This window comes from Loxodonta africana, chromosome 21 (assembly GCF_030014295.1).
Source record: "Loxodonta africana isolate mLoxAfr1 chromosome 21, mLoxAfr1.hap2, whole genome shotgun sequence".
Lineage (NCBI taxonomy): Eukaryota > Metazoa > Chordata > Mammalia > Proboscidea > Elephantidae > Loxodonta > Loxodonta africana.
The window spans coordinates 77,697,919-77,713,595 of record NC_087362.1 but is presented as its reverse complement, the minus strand read 5'-3'; the positions used below and the strand labels follow the sequence as shown (position 1 = coordinate 77,713,595).

At 50.4% G+C, this 15,677-nt stretch overlaps 1 protein-coding gene across 3 annotated transcripts in view; it reads left to right on the top strand.

Annotated features, from left to right (window-relative positions):
* Nucleotides 1-15,677, top strand: part of ZNF423 (zinc finger protein 423) — a 408,064-nt gene that overhangs the window by 225,571 nt on the left and 166,816 nt on the right. The window lies entirely within an intron of this gene.

The following is a 15,677-nucleotide window of genomic DNA, read 5'->3' as shown; positions in this document are numbered from 1 at the left end:
GCGGTGAACGTCTTAAGTGTGCCTCTCACGCCTGCCTGGAAATGGGTTGGGTGTTCCGCTGCGGCAGTCCTGCCGGGAGAATCCAACACCGAGTTAAATATATGGATCATCCAAAAATTTCTGCAGCAATAGGGTGAGTTATTATTGATTCACAGAGCACAACAAAACATTGCCACATGAATTAGCAAACAGCTGTTTCTAATTTGAGTTTAGAACCCTACACAGAGGAAATTGTTTCTCTGTTCACTCCTTTCATTTATACTGAATTTTAATCACCGCTACAGGTGAGAAAAATGTAGAAACAAGCTTGTATCTTGTGGAGGAAACAAAGGAGAGACAGATGCTAACAGATTTCCAGTCTGTGATAAAAGGGATGTTTTGGTACACTTTACATGTAATTAAAACACAGCTGTCTCCAGTCCCAAGTCCACGAACACGGCTGAATGTGGGCTCTGCCAATCTCCAGAGGGAGTAAAGAAAAACAGTGATTCAACCCCGAAAGCATTCTGCTCTTTCTCGAGTCGAACAGAGAGTCCTTTGCTCTGGCCCGCGGTGGTGGTGTTTCGTGAGCGGTGACGGAGCTGACTTCACAAGGCGTGTTCTTCTCATGCTGAGCTGGTCAGGGGTGCATGGGGACCCGGGGGCTGATGGGAGAACCTTCCGGACTGCCTCTGCTGCTACAAGCTCCCTACTCCTCAGGGAGCTCCACGTAGGGGCGGGCTGGGGGTCCTTCCTTGCTGGCAGAGTTGATCGTGACGTTCCTTTTAGCAAGTTTGATCACAGCCAGCTCTCTGGTGAGTTGAGGAAAGCTGGCTTTTTTTTCTCATGGTCTGTTTAATTTCTGCAATAACCCTTGAGCTCGGTTGCATTTTCAATATCAGTGCCAAGTAAATTTGTCTAAGGGATGGAGCAGCGGGGCAGGTTGTGTGCTCTGTGGGGTTAGAGGTTTCAAGGGGAAAGACGGATGCTGCCTTCCTGTCCTGAGTGTCCTGAAGCCCTTGGAGGTGGCTGTCCTGTGGCCCCACCCCCTCCACCATGAGCCTGGAGACCCCAGTTGGAGTCACAGAAATGCTGCTAATGGCAGTGTGACTGTGAGCAAGTCCCTTCCCCCAGGACCTTAGTTTCTTCATCTACATAATGAGAGGGTTGGACTGGGGGTCTTGGAGGCCCTTTCAAAAGTGGTGTGGGGTTGTAAATGCCAGGGGCTCTCCGGACCTTTGTACAAGTCAAGTTCCCTTTTCTTTGAAAACCACCTTCTGCGGGGGTAACTGTAGGTCCTCAGCTTAGACACTCAGGGTTAATAATCAGGGCTGGAAGATGTGGGAGCCATCATGGTCTCTAGCCCATTCAGACCATCACGGCCGATGCCTGCCTCTCCCTCCCCTCACTGCCCTGTGAATTTTATCATGAGCTGGGAGCCAGTACCCAGTGACTATATTTCTGTTTTATACATGGCATAGCACTTATCACATATAACACATCACAAATATTAACTAATTTCACCAGCACAACAACCTGAGTGCTGTGAGCACAACTCATGGTGACTCCACGCACAGTGGAATGAAACACTGCACAGTCATGCACCATCTTCATGACTGATTGCTTATCAGACCATTTTGATCCATAGGGTTTTCACTGGCTGATTTTTGGAAGTGGGTTGCCAGGCCTTTCTTCCTTGTCTTAGTCTGGGAGCTCCACTGAAACCTGTTCAGCATCACAGCTGCACACAGGTCTCCACGGACAGATGGGTGATGGCTGTGTGTGAGGAGCATGAACGACTCTTATTGTCTCTGCCTCACAGATGAGGAAACCGAGGCAGGTGTCTCATCTGTAGAACTGAGGGGGCTAATTAACTTGCCTAAGGTTATACAGATAGAAAGTGGTGGAACTGCTATTCTAACCTAGCTGCTTTCCTCTCAGCCACCAAGAGAACACAAATACCTTCAGGCTCCAGGAGGCCACAGAAGCAGGCAGGGGAGTCCTGGGGAGTCTGTGGAGACAGGAGAGTGGGTGTATCTGGTCCAAAGGGCCCCATCACTGAGGTACCACAGGCAGAGCTGTGCCATCTGGTCCAAAAAAAGCCACAAGTGAATGCGGATTTTTGAAACCTTTTGGATTGAGAGTTCCTGAGTTGTAAAAGTTGGCATTATTCCAAAATACCTGATCCCTGTATAGGCTGCCAGGTGGCCCCCAGACCTTCCAGTAGAGCTCTGGGACCCTCCACCCCACAGGCTGGCATTTCTCCTTCAGTCCAGCTGACTAATAGCCTGGGGCTGCGAGTCCAATCCCAGCTTTTCCGCTTACCATCAGGTTGGTGATGTTGGGGTGCCACCTGGCCTCTGTGCTCTCAGAGTCCACATCTGCGAAGACCACTCAGCTTAGTGTGTAAACCAGGCTACTTTTTGTTTTTGTAATAATTTTTATTGTGCTTTAAGTGAAAGTTTACAAATCAAGGCAGCCTCTCACATAAAAGCTTCTATACACCTTACTACATACTCCCAATTACTCTCCCCCCAATAAGACACCCCGCTCCTTCCCCCCTCTTTCTCTTTTCATGTCCATTTTGCCAGCTTCTAAGCCCCTTTACCCTCTCATCTCCCCTCCAGGCAGGAGATGCCAACATAGTCTCAAGTGTCCACCCGATGCAAGTAGCTCACTCCTCACCAGCATCCCTCTCCAACCCGTTGTTAGGTCCAATCCCTGTCTGACAAGTTGGCTTCGGGAATGGTTCCTGTCCTGGGCCAACAGAAGGTTTGGGGGCCGTGACCACTGGGGTCCTTCTAGTCTCAGTCAGACCATTTCTGGTCTTTTCATGAGAATTTGGGGTCTGCATCCCACTGTTCTCCTGCTCCCTCAGGGGTTCTCTGTTGTGTTCCCTGTCAGGGCAGTCATCAGTTGTGGCCAGGCACCATCTAGTTCTTCTGGTCTCAGGATGATGTAGTCTCTGATTCATGTGGCCCTTGCTGTCTCTTAGGCTTGTAATCAGCTTGTGTCCTTGGTGTTCTTCATCCTCCTTTGATCCAGGTGGGTTGAGACTCATTGATGCATCTTAGATGGCCTCTTGTTAGCATTTAAGACCCCAGACGCCACTCTTCCAAGTGGGATGCAGAATGTTTTCTTAATAGATTTTATTATGCCAGTTGACTTAGATGTCCCCTGAAACTATGGTCCCCAAACCCCTGCCCCTTCGTTGCTGACCTTTGAAGCATTCAGTTTATTCAGGAAACTTCTTTGCTTTTGGTTTAGTCCAGTTGTGCTGATCTGTCCCCAAACCCCTGCCCCTTCTTTGCTGACCTTTGAAGCATTCAGTTTATTCAGGAAACTTCTTTGCTTTTGGTTTAGTCCAGTTGTGCTGATCTCCCCTGTGTTGAGTGTTGTCCTTCCCTTCACCCTAAGTAGATCTTATCTACTATCTAATTAGTAAATATCCCTCTTCCACCCTCCCTCCCTCCCCCCTCTCATAACCACAAAAGAATGTGACCAGGCTACTTTTGAGTGGGAAAGAGGGCACTACCTGGAAGGGACGCTGGGGCAACAGGTGCACATTGGGTGCCAGGGAGTGTGGTGCTCTGCTCACGTGTAATAATGATAATGGTGATAGCAGTGACAGGAATCACCCCTACCACCACCCTGCAGAGTTGCTCCAAATGTCAAATGGGGTAACGGGTGTGAAATGCTTGTAAAATGTTAAGTGCCACACAGAATTGGGGATTTACGATTAATCCTACTAGTGTAAATTACACCAGTTACCTCCTCCCTTTTCTTTGTTGGCATTGTTAGGTGCCATCAAGTCAGCCCCGGACTCATGGTGACCCTATCCACAATGGAACAAAATGCTACTGGGTTCTGCACCATCCCTATGATCCACTGTGGGTCTGACCATTATGATCCACTGGGTTTTCGCTGGCTGATTTTCGGTGGTAGATCATCAGGCCTTTCTTTCTAGACCATCTTTATCTGGAAGTTCCACTGAAACCTGTTGATCATCACACAATTCATTTTCTTTTACCCAGTATTTACTGAATGCTTAGCAGCATGGGCACATTACCCGTTTCATGAGGTAGGCACTGTTATGATCCTTAATCCATGGATGAGGAAATCGAGGCTCAGAAAGGGGCAGTAACTTGCCCACGGTCACACAGTGCAGGCATGGCAGCTCAGTGTGAGTCCCAGGAAGCCCAGACTTCCCACGTCTGTGCTGTCCCTCGGGGCCTGAAGTCTCCCTGCAGTTGCCCAAGCCTCTTTTAGCTTTTACAGGCAGTTCTAGTTCTCCTAAAGGCTTGTCAGCAGCTTCCTGTCAGGCGGCATTGCAGCAGCCCCAGAGCTGGCTGGGTGACGGCCTGCCTGGCCATGGCTTTCCATCTGGCCAGAAAGGTCCTCAGAGGCTCTATGCCAGGTGTACACTGTGCCAGGTGTGCTTCTCCACCAGAGCCTATCAGGGAGGCAGCCGTCGAGGCCAAGAACACCTTCTCTCTCCTCTCAGGTTTGGGCGACTGACCTTTGCATACTCGTCTTCACCCCCGAGATGCCCACAGACCCCTGAACTCTCACCCCCCCACCCCTCCCCATCAGAAAAGAATGATCCCCACTTTCCCTCACTGTGGCCTCATTGGGGATGAGATCGCATCCAAGAGGCACTCTGAGCTTCCTGGAGTTAGGACAGGTGAATATAAGCTGTTATTATTTCTGCTAATAGTATTATATTCAAGATCTCAGGTGGAGCCATTCAGCCCCTGGTTGCCCTCCGTGGCTGACAGGTGAGTCTCCTTGACCTATCTCTGAGGAAAGAACCCCCATCTACCTCAACACTTTCCTTTCCCAGGTGGACTTGTGATTTCCTAGGGATTGGGTCTTTGTCCTTTATACCATAGCTGCCCTGACCCCTCACCTATCCCTTTAGGAAAATCAGATGTCTAGATGCAAGACTGATTACTGCCATGATGAAAGATTTTTTTTCTTCTTTCAAAGTGCTTCAAAGTGTTGTTTTAGAGCTTAACCTTTAGACATTAATTAAGTGACAGAGAGGCTGGACAGACAAGATTATAGAAATCTAAGGCTGCTGGGTGCCTTCTTCATTCCTCACAGGACCAGGCTCAACAAATATCTGCAAAATGATAAAACACATAAAGTAGGACATAGCAGAGCTAGGATACCTACTACCTGCCATTTCTCATTCCTCTACCCAGGGCAGACATCAGTAATTGATCACAGACTCTTAGAGCTCTAAAGGATCTTAGATACCAATTCATGTGATTCTTCCTCTCTCAAGAGTTGGAGATGTGAAACCACAAAGAGGAGATGTACTTGCCTGTGGTCACACAGAACAGATTTTGGCATTGTCAGAATCTGAACCCAGTCCAGTAATAGTCTCATCCACTATGACTCACAATTCCTCCCTCTAGGCTCAAAGTTCTGCTTTCTGGCTGCAACTCTACCCTCTTCGCTCAAGACTCATCCTTTTTTACTTTCATGAAAGGTAGCACATGTTTGTAGCACATGGTTTCAGCACATGTGTGCTGTTTATCAACCTGTTAGCTGTAGAATTTTTGGGAGCCCAACAGCCTTCTTTCCTTTTGTGCTTCCTTTTCTGTCCAAGCAGGCAATGTTTCTGCTGTTATAAGGTCCTCAAGAACATGGTGGGTCTCCTGTGTATGTCATGGACTCATTCCATTAGACAAGAGGCTTCTCCATAGATATTTCCTAGATAATGCCACCTCTACTTTTGGCTTCTGCTGAGGTGGCCATGGGACAATGCCCAAAATCTGTATTAGTTTTCTATTGCTGTTGTAACAAGCTACTATAAACTTAGTGGCCAAAAATTTATTGTTTATTATTTTATGGTTCTTTATGTCAGAAGTCTGATGTGGGTCTCACTGCGCTAAAATAAAGGTGTTAGCAGGGCTACATTCCTTTCTGGAGGCTCTAGGGGACAGTCTGTTTCCTTGCTTTTTCCAGCTTATGGCTCCCTTCCATCTTTAAAGCCAGCAATGTGGATTGGGTCCTTCCCACACAGGGATGGATTAGCCAGTGAGCAAGCTACACGTGGGCTTGTACTAAGCAAGGTATACATGGGTGTACTTACTAAACTGTAGTGAACGATTCCCGTGGGTTTTACTACGTTTCTGTTTTGGGTACCTTGCTTATAGGGTAACCCCACATCACGTCATTCCAACCTCCTCTTCTGCCTTCCTTTTCCACATTTAAGGACCCTTGTGATTACATTGAGCCTGCCCAGATAATCCAGGATAAGTCCCTATTTTAAAGCACACTGGTTAGCAAGCTTAACTTCCCTTTGCCATGCAACGTGATATATTCGTTAGGTTCTGGGGATCAGGATGTGGACATCTTTGATGGGCCGTTATTGTGCTGGCCATGCCCTCTCAGCTTGGTTCTCTGCAGACCATTGAGCAGCCTGCTCCAGCCGCCAGTGAGGAAAGAGGCCAGTTGTGTCCACTGGTGGTTGGCAGCAGGCCCCAGCCTGGCCTGGTCATCCTCCACTGACTGCCAATTTCAGGGCATGATTCTGGCTCTGTGGCAGGTGGGCTTCTAAAGCTTGGGACCTCCTGGCTCTCCTCAAACTACACCGCCTGGCACTATGCTTCTGCATGACGGCCTCAGGAAGGAGGGAGCAGTCACTGCAGTGGAGTGAACCCTGAACTGGCACTCAGGGACTGGAGGGGCAGTAGAGTCTAGTGATCAGCAAGTGGGGGGCATAGGTTTGTCTGCGCTCGCTAGTGCTAAGAGCTTAGGAAGTTGCTTTCCTTCTTGGTGCCTCCCTGTGCACAGTCAAAAAGGAGGAGGTGTTGATCCTACCTGCCTCATGAGGCTGTTGTGAGATTCAGATCCGGAAATGCTGGCAAAGCACCTGGCATATAGGAATGTTTGACAAACAGTAACTCCTGTGGTTATTGGAGTCCCTGGGTGGTGCAGTTAACACACTCGGCTGCTAACTGGAAGGTCGGAGGTTCGAGTCCACCCAGATGCACTGTGGAAGAAAGGCCTGGTGATCTACTGAAAAACGAGCCACTGAAAGTCTTGTGGAGCACAATTCTACCCTGACACACGTGGGGTCGCCATGCGTCTGAGTTGACTCAAGGTGACTGGTTACTGTGGTTATTGATGAGTTTAGTCCTGGATCTGCCTGCTTCTTGCTGTGTGGCCTCAGTTTCCCCATCTGTATGCCCCCTGCTCCCTGGGCTGTCATTTGATTTTACACATGTGGATGTGACTGAGCCAAGGAGTATTCTGGAATGGGTGGCTGGCTTTGGCACACGGTGGGAGGCAAGATCCAGGACGGCACTGTGTGTCCTTAGTGGCTGCAGCAGGCCCTGGCCTCCTTAGAGCCTGGGTTCTGCCTGTGGGGCTGAGTCCCTGGTAGACAAAGACCAGTGAGCATGCCCCACCCAGCCTGGGTACTCAGGCCCGGTGGCCTTTGTCTCCTACTGCGCTTCCCTATCATGGAATCCAGGCCTCCTCTCTGGCCAAGGGCTCTCTGTGAGGGGAGCTTGGGGCCTCTCGGGGATACGCATGTAAAATTTACTGGAAGCAGTCCCAGGAAAGAGCCTCAGGGTTTGCCTAGTCCACCCATGTCACAGAAGCAGTGGCTCAGAAAGGGAAGGTGACTCCCCCAGGGCCCCCCAAGCAGGTCAGCCACAGAGCCGCCTCTGGAGACCAGGCCTTCAGTCTCCTGGATATGGCTGTGTGCCAGGCTTCCAGGGCATGTGGGGAGGCAGAATGGATAAACTCTGACGTTTCTCATGAAGAGAGCCAGGGATGTGCCCAGACGCCCCTCAGCTGAATTTGCATCCCTTCCGGTCTGGAGGTCTCCCGTTCAGGTTCTGGCTGCTCCTCGGGAGGCACCTATCTCTGATGTGCTCTGAAGCTCATGTATGTCTTGCTGCTCTTGTCCACTTGGGCTCTGGGGAAGACTGACTGCTCTCCCAGGACTCCAGGCTGCATCGTGCCCACCTTAGCTGGGGTGGAAGCTGACCTTCTCTGGCTGGAGACCTCTCTGCAGACTGCAGCCCAGCTTTACTGTATCTGCCAGTCCTGCTGGCTTGGCTCGAGCAATGGGGTTTTGAAGTCCCCAATGCAAGGCCTCTGTTTTCAAAGAGGATGAACAGCGCCTTTCTTGGAGGAGAAAACCTAATGGGTCAAAGCTTCTACTCTAGCTCTGGGCCCCCCCCCGCCCACTTACTTTGCTCATTGCTTTTTGAATGGGCCACTCCCGCACTCCACTGCTTATGGCAGACATCAGCGGTTGGTTTTGTGTGAGTCCAGATATGGCCTCAGAATCCTCCTCAACACAGTAGTGTAGACCACCACAACCAATTTACAGTTCCCTGGAGGTTCCCTTTTCTCTCTGGCTTGAGGTTCTACCTCTGTCATGTGGGGTGGGAGTGGATGGTTCCTGCTTCTATGAGCTTGGGTGGAGGCCACAGAGATTTCCATTCCTGGGGATTGGGACAGGGTTGGTGGGTAGGCTCCACGGAGAGGATCACAGAGCTTTGTTCTGTGGGGACGGGTCTCCTTGGCAGTGTCCATTTTCCCAAAGACATGGGTAAGTGGTGAGGAGACCTTGGGGGCTTCTTGAAGAATTGACAGACCTATGTGTGGCTGTCGTGGGGCAGGGAGAATCTGGATGGTTGGAGTATTGTATATGATGACCAATGATACTCCTCTGGACACTGAGACTCCAGCTTCCCATTTTACAGCTGAGGCAGCTGAGGCGCAGGTCTCATGCCTGACTCTCTGCCCAGGGCTCGCTCTTCTGCCCCAGCACATCCTCCCACAGGCACTTGCTTGCTGTGCGTCAGTCTCCTTTGCAAGATCTGGGACTTCCATGGGGCAGGGCCAAGAGGACAGTCCTCGGCAAGGGAGGTGCTTGCAGATGTGGATGTAAACCCCACTCCTGGGGTCAACCCAGCATTTGTCCCCTCTTGAGCCTGATGATCATTCCCATGGAGTTGCCCGGCCCAGGAATGTTCTAGAAGCCTGGGACTGCTTGGCCTCGGCTGCCTCACCCTCTCACCCAGTGCATAAAGACCTCCCTAGTGTCCCTTTCTATTTTCTCGTCTCTCATAGCTTTGGTGACGGGAATTCACTTCCTCTCAGTCTGTGCCCCCGTTGCAGCAAGGGTCCCCTTTCGGCTTACTTCTGTGGCCTGTGGGTTAGCCACTGTCCCTTTCTAACTGGGCACTTCCTCCTGCAGCCTTGACCGTGTTCTCTGTGAGAAGAGGAGTGTGGAGCCCAGACCTTGCCGCTGTGACTCCCAGGGAGTAGGGGCTTGTGGGAGCCCCTTGGGCAGCGGCCATGCAGCTCCACCTGACAGGCGAGGTGTGGCTGAGTCTGCCTGTGAGTGTGGCCTGGCTGGCTTGAGACCCACCTGGCTTTTCCTGCTGCCAGCATGTTCCGAAGCCCAGTTAATGTTCTTTTTTCCACTTAATTGAATTTTTTTTCGACATTTCTCCCGTCTTTTATGCTTGGTTTGGTTCTCTTCTCGCAGCAGACAGCAAAGCCTCATAGAACCCGTTTCCTACCAGGGCTTTTTGCAGGATTAGTCATTTTTAAATGACTTTAATCTCTGGGTTTTTTTTTTCCTCGTGGTAAAATATATATGACAAAAACATCTGCCAGTTCAGCATTTTTTACGTCTACAATTCAGTTACACCCATTCCATTCACCGTGTTGTGTAACCGGCGGCACTTACCTGTTGCTGAATTTCCTCTCACCATTCACAGGTGTTCAGAGCTTCCTAAAAATGAGTCCCTGTTTCCCCCTGCCTCCCACCTGGTAACCACTAATAAATTTTGGTCTCTCTACATTCGGCAGTATCATATAAGTGGGATCATACAATATTTATCTTTTTCTGATGGGCTTACTTCACTCAGCATAGTGTTTTCAAGGTTCATCGATGTTGTGGCGTATGTCAGGACTTCATCTGGCTTTATGGCTGAGTAGTGCTCCGTTGTACGTATGTACCACGTTTTGTTCCTCTATTCACCTGCCGATGGACATTTGGGTTGTTTCTACCTTTTGGCCGTTGTGACCAGTGATGCAATGAAAGTTGGTTTACAGGCATCTGTTTGTGTTCCTGCTTTCACTTCTTTTGGGTTTAGACCCAGGATTGGGTTTGTGGGTCATGTAGTGTTTCTGTATTTAACTTTCTGAGGAGCACCAGACGGTTTTCCACAGCAGCTGTGCTATTTTACATTCCCACCAGGAGCAACAGGGGCCCCAGTTTCTGCACAGCCTCGCCAACATCTGTTGTTTCTGTGGCTCTGTTCTGAAAGTGATGTTTCTGCCCATTTTGTTACTTTTCTTTGATTGTACGTATTGTTCCAGGGGGAGGGAGAAGCCGAGGGTCTGGCGGTCCTTACGTCATCTCCCACTTAATTTTCTCCTGGAAAGTCCCCTTCTCCCAAAGGATGGGGCAGCGTAGTGCCCTGGGTGAAAGTGCCAACTCTGGACCAGGCTAACGTTTGAATTCTGGCTTTGCTGCCTGCTAGTTATGGTGTGGGCAAGTTACTCAGCCTCTTGGTGCCTCAATTTTCTCATCTGTGATAATTAATAGTAATAATTATAATGCCTGTGATAATAATGGAGCCCTGCTGGCACAGCGGTTAAGCGTTCACTTGATGACCAAAAGGTCAGCAGTTTCAAATCCACCAGCCTCTCCTTGGAAACCCTATGTGGCAATTCTACTCTGTCCTATAGGGTCGCTATGAGTCAGAATCGGCTTGACGGCAACAAATTTGGTTTTATTATGATAATAATAATAATTCTGTTTTAGTCATTTAGTGCTGCTGTACCAAATACGATGAGTGGATGGTTTTAACAAAGAGAAATTTACTCTCTCACAGTCTAGGAGGCTAGAAGTTTGAATTCTGGTTGCCAGCTGCAGGGGAAGGCTTTCTCTGTCGGCTCAGGGGGAAGATCCTTGTCATCAATCTTCTGGGGTCAAGGAGCTTCTCACCGCAGGGACCCTGGGTCCAAAGAATGCACTATTCTCCTGGCTCTTGTTTCTTGGTGGTATTGAGGTCCCCCAGTCTCTTTGCTTGCTTTTCTCTTTTATATCTTAAAAGAGTTTAAGACAAAACCTAATCTTGTAGATTGAGTTCTGCCTTATTAACATAACTGCCTCTAATCCAGCCTCATTAATATCATAGAGACAGGATTTATAACACATAGGAAAATCGCATCAGATGACAAAATGGTGGACAATCACATAACGCTGGGAGTTACAGACTAGCCAAGATGACACACATTTTTGGGGGACACAATTCAATCCATAATGCATACTTGTCTCACTGAACTGTTGTGAAGATTATATAATTTATAAATGTAAATCTCTAAAAGAATGCTTGTCACATAATAAAATCTATGCAAGTCTTTACTTGGAAATTAAGAGGTAACTGATTGAACTGGACATTTCCTGAACCTTCCTTCCTCTGCAGTTCTGGAATGTTCAAGTTGAAGGGAACCTAGAGATTGCCTTCACCCTATTTCTGCACCCCCTCCCTTTCTGCAGAGTTCCCGAATGGTGCAAATAGTTAATGTGCTTGGCTGCTAACTGAAAGGCTGGAGGCTTGGGTCCACCCAGAGGTGTCTTGGAAGAAAGCCCTGGTGATCTATGTCAGAAAAACCAGCCTTTGAGAAGTCCTGTGGAGTTCAGTCCTCCTCGGACACACATGGGTGCTCAGGAGTCAGAGTCCTCCTCGGACACAGACGGGTGCTCAGGAGTCAGAGTCCTCCTCGGACACAGACGGGTGCTCAGGAGTCAGAGTCCTCCTCGGACACACACGGGTGCTCAGGAGTCAGAGTTGACTCGACCTGGGTTAACTGGTGTCCTCTCTGCCAGAGGGCTTGTGTTTCAGTGTTTGCATATGTATGGTGTCTTAGCAGTCAGTGAGAACATCACTGCTGTCAGAAAAGGAAACCTTGTCCCACTGCTGACACCCCACAAACACACCCCAAGCTTTGGCCTCGGCCCATCTCTCCACCTGCTTCCGGGGCACTAAGCTAAGTGTCCCCAAAGCAAAATGCATTTGCAGTGGGCAGGCCAGCAGCAGCCAAGGTGGAATGTTGTCTGAGTGAGACTTTAAGCAGGGCGACCTGAATCTGGGGCTTTGTATGTCAATATGCCCATTTCCCCTGATTGGGCCTTTTCAGTTTAAGAAGCCTTATTTTTTCATTTCAATTCAGATGATTATAATCTCAGCAGTTGCTCGGGTTTTCACTCCAGAATAATATGCTTTGCCTTAGTTTTGAAACTTGTTTGCAGAAAATTAAGCCGACCTGCCAGCCCTGTGGTGAATCCCGGGTGCTCTGGTGCGGAGTGGGTTAAGACTCTTCCTTCTCAAGGCTGGGGGTGAATGACTGGCATGGGGCCTGGGTGGAGGGTCCCTGCACTACTGGGACAGGCAGTGAGGCCCTGAGCTCCAGGCGCTCTGGCAACACCACGCTGGGATGTCTGGCTCTGTGACTGGCACTTCACTCCCCTCTCCAAGCCTCAGCTTCTTGTCCCCAAAATGGGATGTCTCTGGTAACAACCGGATAGGGTGGCTGTGAGGATTAAAAGAAATTAATTGCGATAATGGAAGCACTTAGCGCAGTGCTGGCACGTGGGACAGGCTCAGTGAATGTAGCTGCTCATATTATTAGCACACGTGTACTAATTAGTTCTAATGGTTATTATTGGCCAAATTGTGCTTTTGTTTAACAGCTTTGTTGAAGTATAATTTACATACCATAAACTCATTTTAAGCATGCAATTCAGTAGTTTTTAGCACGTTTGTGGAGCTGTGCCGCGTCGCCACACTCTGGTTTGAGGACACTTCCTGATCTTAGGAAGACCCCTCTACCTGTTTGCTCACAGCCCCCACTTCCACCACCAGCTACGGGAAGCCACTCACTGCCTTCTGTCTCTGCAAAAAAAACCCAACCAAGCCCATTGCCATCGAGTTGATTCCGACTCACAGCGACCCTATAGGACAGAGTAGAACTGCCCCACAGGGTTTCTAAGGAGCTGCTGGTGGGTTTGAACTGCTGACCTTTTGTTTGTCAGTCGAGCTCTTAACCACTGCGCCACCAGGGCTCCTTCTCTGTAGATGCGCTTTTTATGGACATTTCCCGTCAGTGGAGCACAGTGCTTTCTCGTAGTGATTTCTCTCACTCACTCCTCAGAAGCCCCTTGAAGCTGGCTCCCTTTTTCAGATGCGCCAGTTGAGTCTGGGCGGTTCAGGGGAGTGCTTGTGGGGTGGATGAATAAATGGAGGAGTGGGCTTTGGTGCAGCATTTGGGGACAGATGATGCCAGCAGAAATACCTGTTGGGCCATTTCCTGTAAGGTTCAGTCTTAGGGGCAAGACTAGGTCCTTGTTTCACTCACTGAGGTGCTGAGGGCGTCTGAACCCTGCAAACTGATGAGTTCACCCCAGGTTCTCCACTCACGGGCCCTGTGAGCTCCTGGGCTTCCCTGGGCCTTGGTTGGCACCCCCTGAACTGTAAACAGTCGGCTGCTCCCCATTGTCCTCATTGGGGAGGACTCAGAGGAAGTGAGGACTGTGGCTGCAATGAAGGTCTGGCGTGCGGGCAGCAGCCCGTATGTCGGTTCTTCACTGGGATGGGGTGGTCCCGTTCCACCATCTGAGCCACGGAAGCTTGTCTGGACCTTTGTTGTGGCTACAGGGCCCGAGTGTGGACAGTCCTGCTGTTGGTGCTGTCATTTCTAGGGACAGGCCACTCAGGCTGTGCCTCAGATTCCTCGTCAGTGCACTGGCAGTGGCCCTGGTTCCCACCTGACAGGTGTTGTGAGGAAGCACTTATCAGGGTGTCCAGCCCACAGTCTGGGCTCAGTGGCAGCTTGAGGGAGTGTGAGCTAAAAAGTTAAAATAATAAAAACCCAGTTGAGCCTGGCTGGGGCCGGGGGCCGAGCAGGTCCCCCAGCTGCCCCAGCTCCAGCCATCTCCTCCCTTGGGTCCCTTTTGTCTGCGCCCCACAGAGCCAGCTGGCAAGAGCTGGGAATTAGCAGCCAGGGGCTCTGGGGTCCTCCTGCTGAGTCTAATCCAAGGAGCTGGCAGCGGCTGCGTCCTCCCCACCCGAAGGGCCCCCGTAATGTGACGCCCCCAGGGGATCAGGTGCCCTGGCTGTAGGAGGGAGTTCTGGGAGACGCCCCGTGCTGGGCTTCAGGGGTGAGGAGGCATCTGGAAGGGGCAGGACTCGGAGCCGGAGCCCAGGAGAGCAGCATCCATCCAGAATGAGTTTTGCCAACTTGCTGGCTGGGGCAGGCAGGTCTTCACAGGTAGGGGCTGAGGGCCTGGGTAGGCACCGGCGTTGCCGTGGGCCTGGGACCAGGCTTAGAGCCAGCAACAAGAGACCCCTCAAGGTCGTCCGGGGTCAGTCCTTGCTCTCCCTTTAAGCCTTGGAGTTAGGCTGGGACAGCAGAGGCAGCTGCTGAGTGCCTCAGGACTTGGGAACCTGGGTAGGTGCTGTGCCTCTCAGGCTGTGTGTGTGAGTGTGTACGAGAGTGAGTGTGTGTGTGTGTATATGAGTGTTAATGAGTGTGTGTGGGTGTGCGTGTGAGTGTGTGTAAGTTTGTGTCAGTGAGCACATGTATGAGTGTTCTTGCGTGTGTGAGTGTGTGTGTCAGTGTCTGTATGAGCGTCAGTGTGTGTGTGATAGTACGTGTGTGCATGTGTGTTTAAGTTGTGTGAATGAAGCTTGAGTGGAAGTGATAGTGTGTGAATGAGTGAGCACGTGTGAGTAGATTGCACTGAGATTGTGACTGTGTGTGGGTGTGGTGGTGTGTGACTGTGTAAGTGTGCATGCGTGTGACTATGTGTGTGACCATGTGTGAGTGTGATGGTGTGTGTGTATGTGACTGTGAGTGTGCGTGACTGTGACTGTGTGCGTGTGACCATGTGTGTGAGTGTGTATGACTGTGTGTGACTGTGTGTGTGTGACCATGTGTGAGTGTGTGTGACTCTGTGTGACTGTGCATGGTGTGAGTTGTGGAGTGACGTGAAAGGTGTTTGTATGTAAGTTTTAAATCCACCCGATGCGAAACTCAAGCTGGGGAACTCACTTCCTGCCTGGGCTCCTCCCACCGCTGTGACGCGGAGAACTTTGCTGGCTTGTTTGCTATGTCCTGTGTACCTTTCGTTTCCCAGTGAGGGCCAGCACTTGGGTTTGTGTGGTTTTCTCTGAGGCTGACCTGCCAGTGGGGATGGGGGTGGCCCTATCCCCGGGGAGGGTGGGACGTGCCAGGAGTCTGAGAGGAAGGCCTTGCTCCCCTGCCACAAGGATCTAAGGCACTCCGGCTCTGAGCTGTGCGTTGGCCTATGTCGTGGCCCACTCTCCAATCTGCGACACCATCAGGCCATCCCCCAGGGTCCTGGGTGGACTTGGAGTGAGTCCAGCGGTGCAGTGGGAACAAAGAAAACCAGACCCCTGTGCATGGTTTGGGCTGGGAGACCCATAGTCCCCTTGCCTACTTCTCCTGCCTCTGGCATCCAATGTCTTGTGCCCAGGGAAGTCACACCTCGTATGTCCCTGTGTTTCTGAAGTAGTAGCTTCCAGCTTCATCTGTACCCCCATCCCCAAAGAGTGTGATACAGCCAAATTCATTAAAGTACATTTTAGTTATTTACTTATTTTTGCCAATTGTTGCCTGTTGCC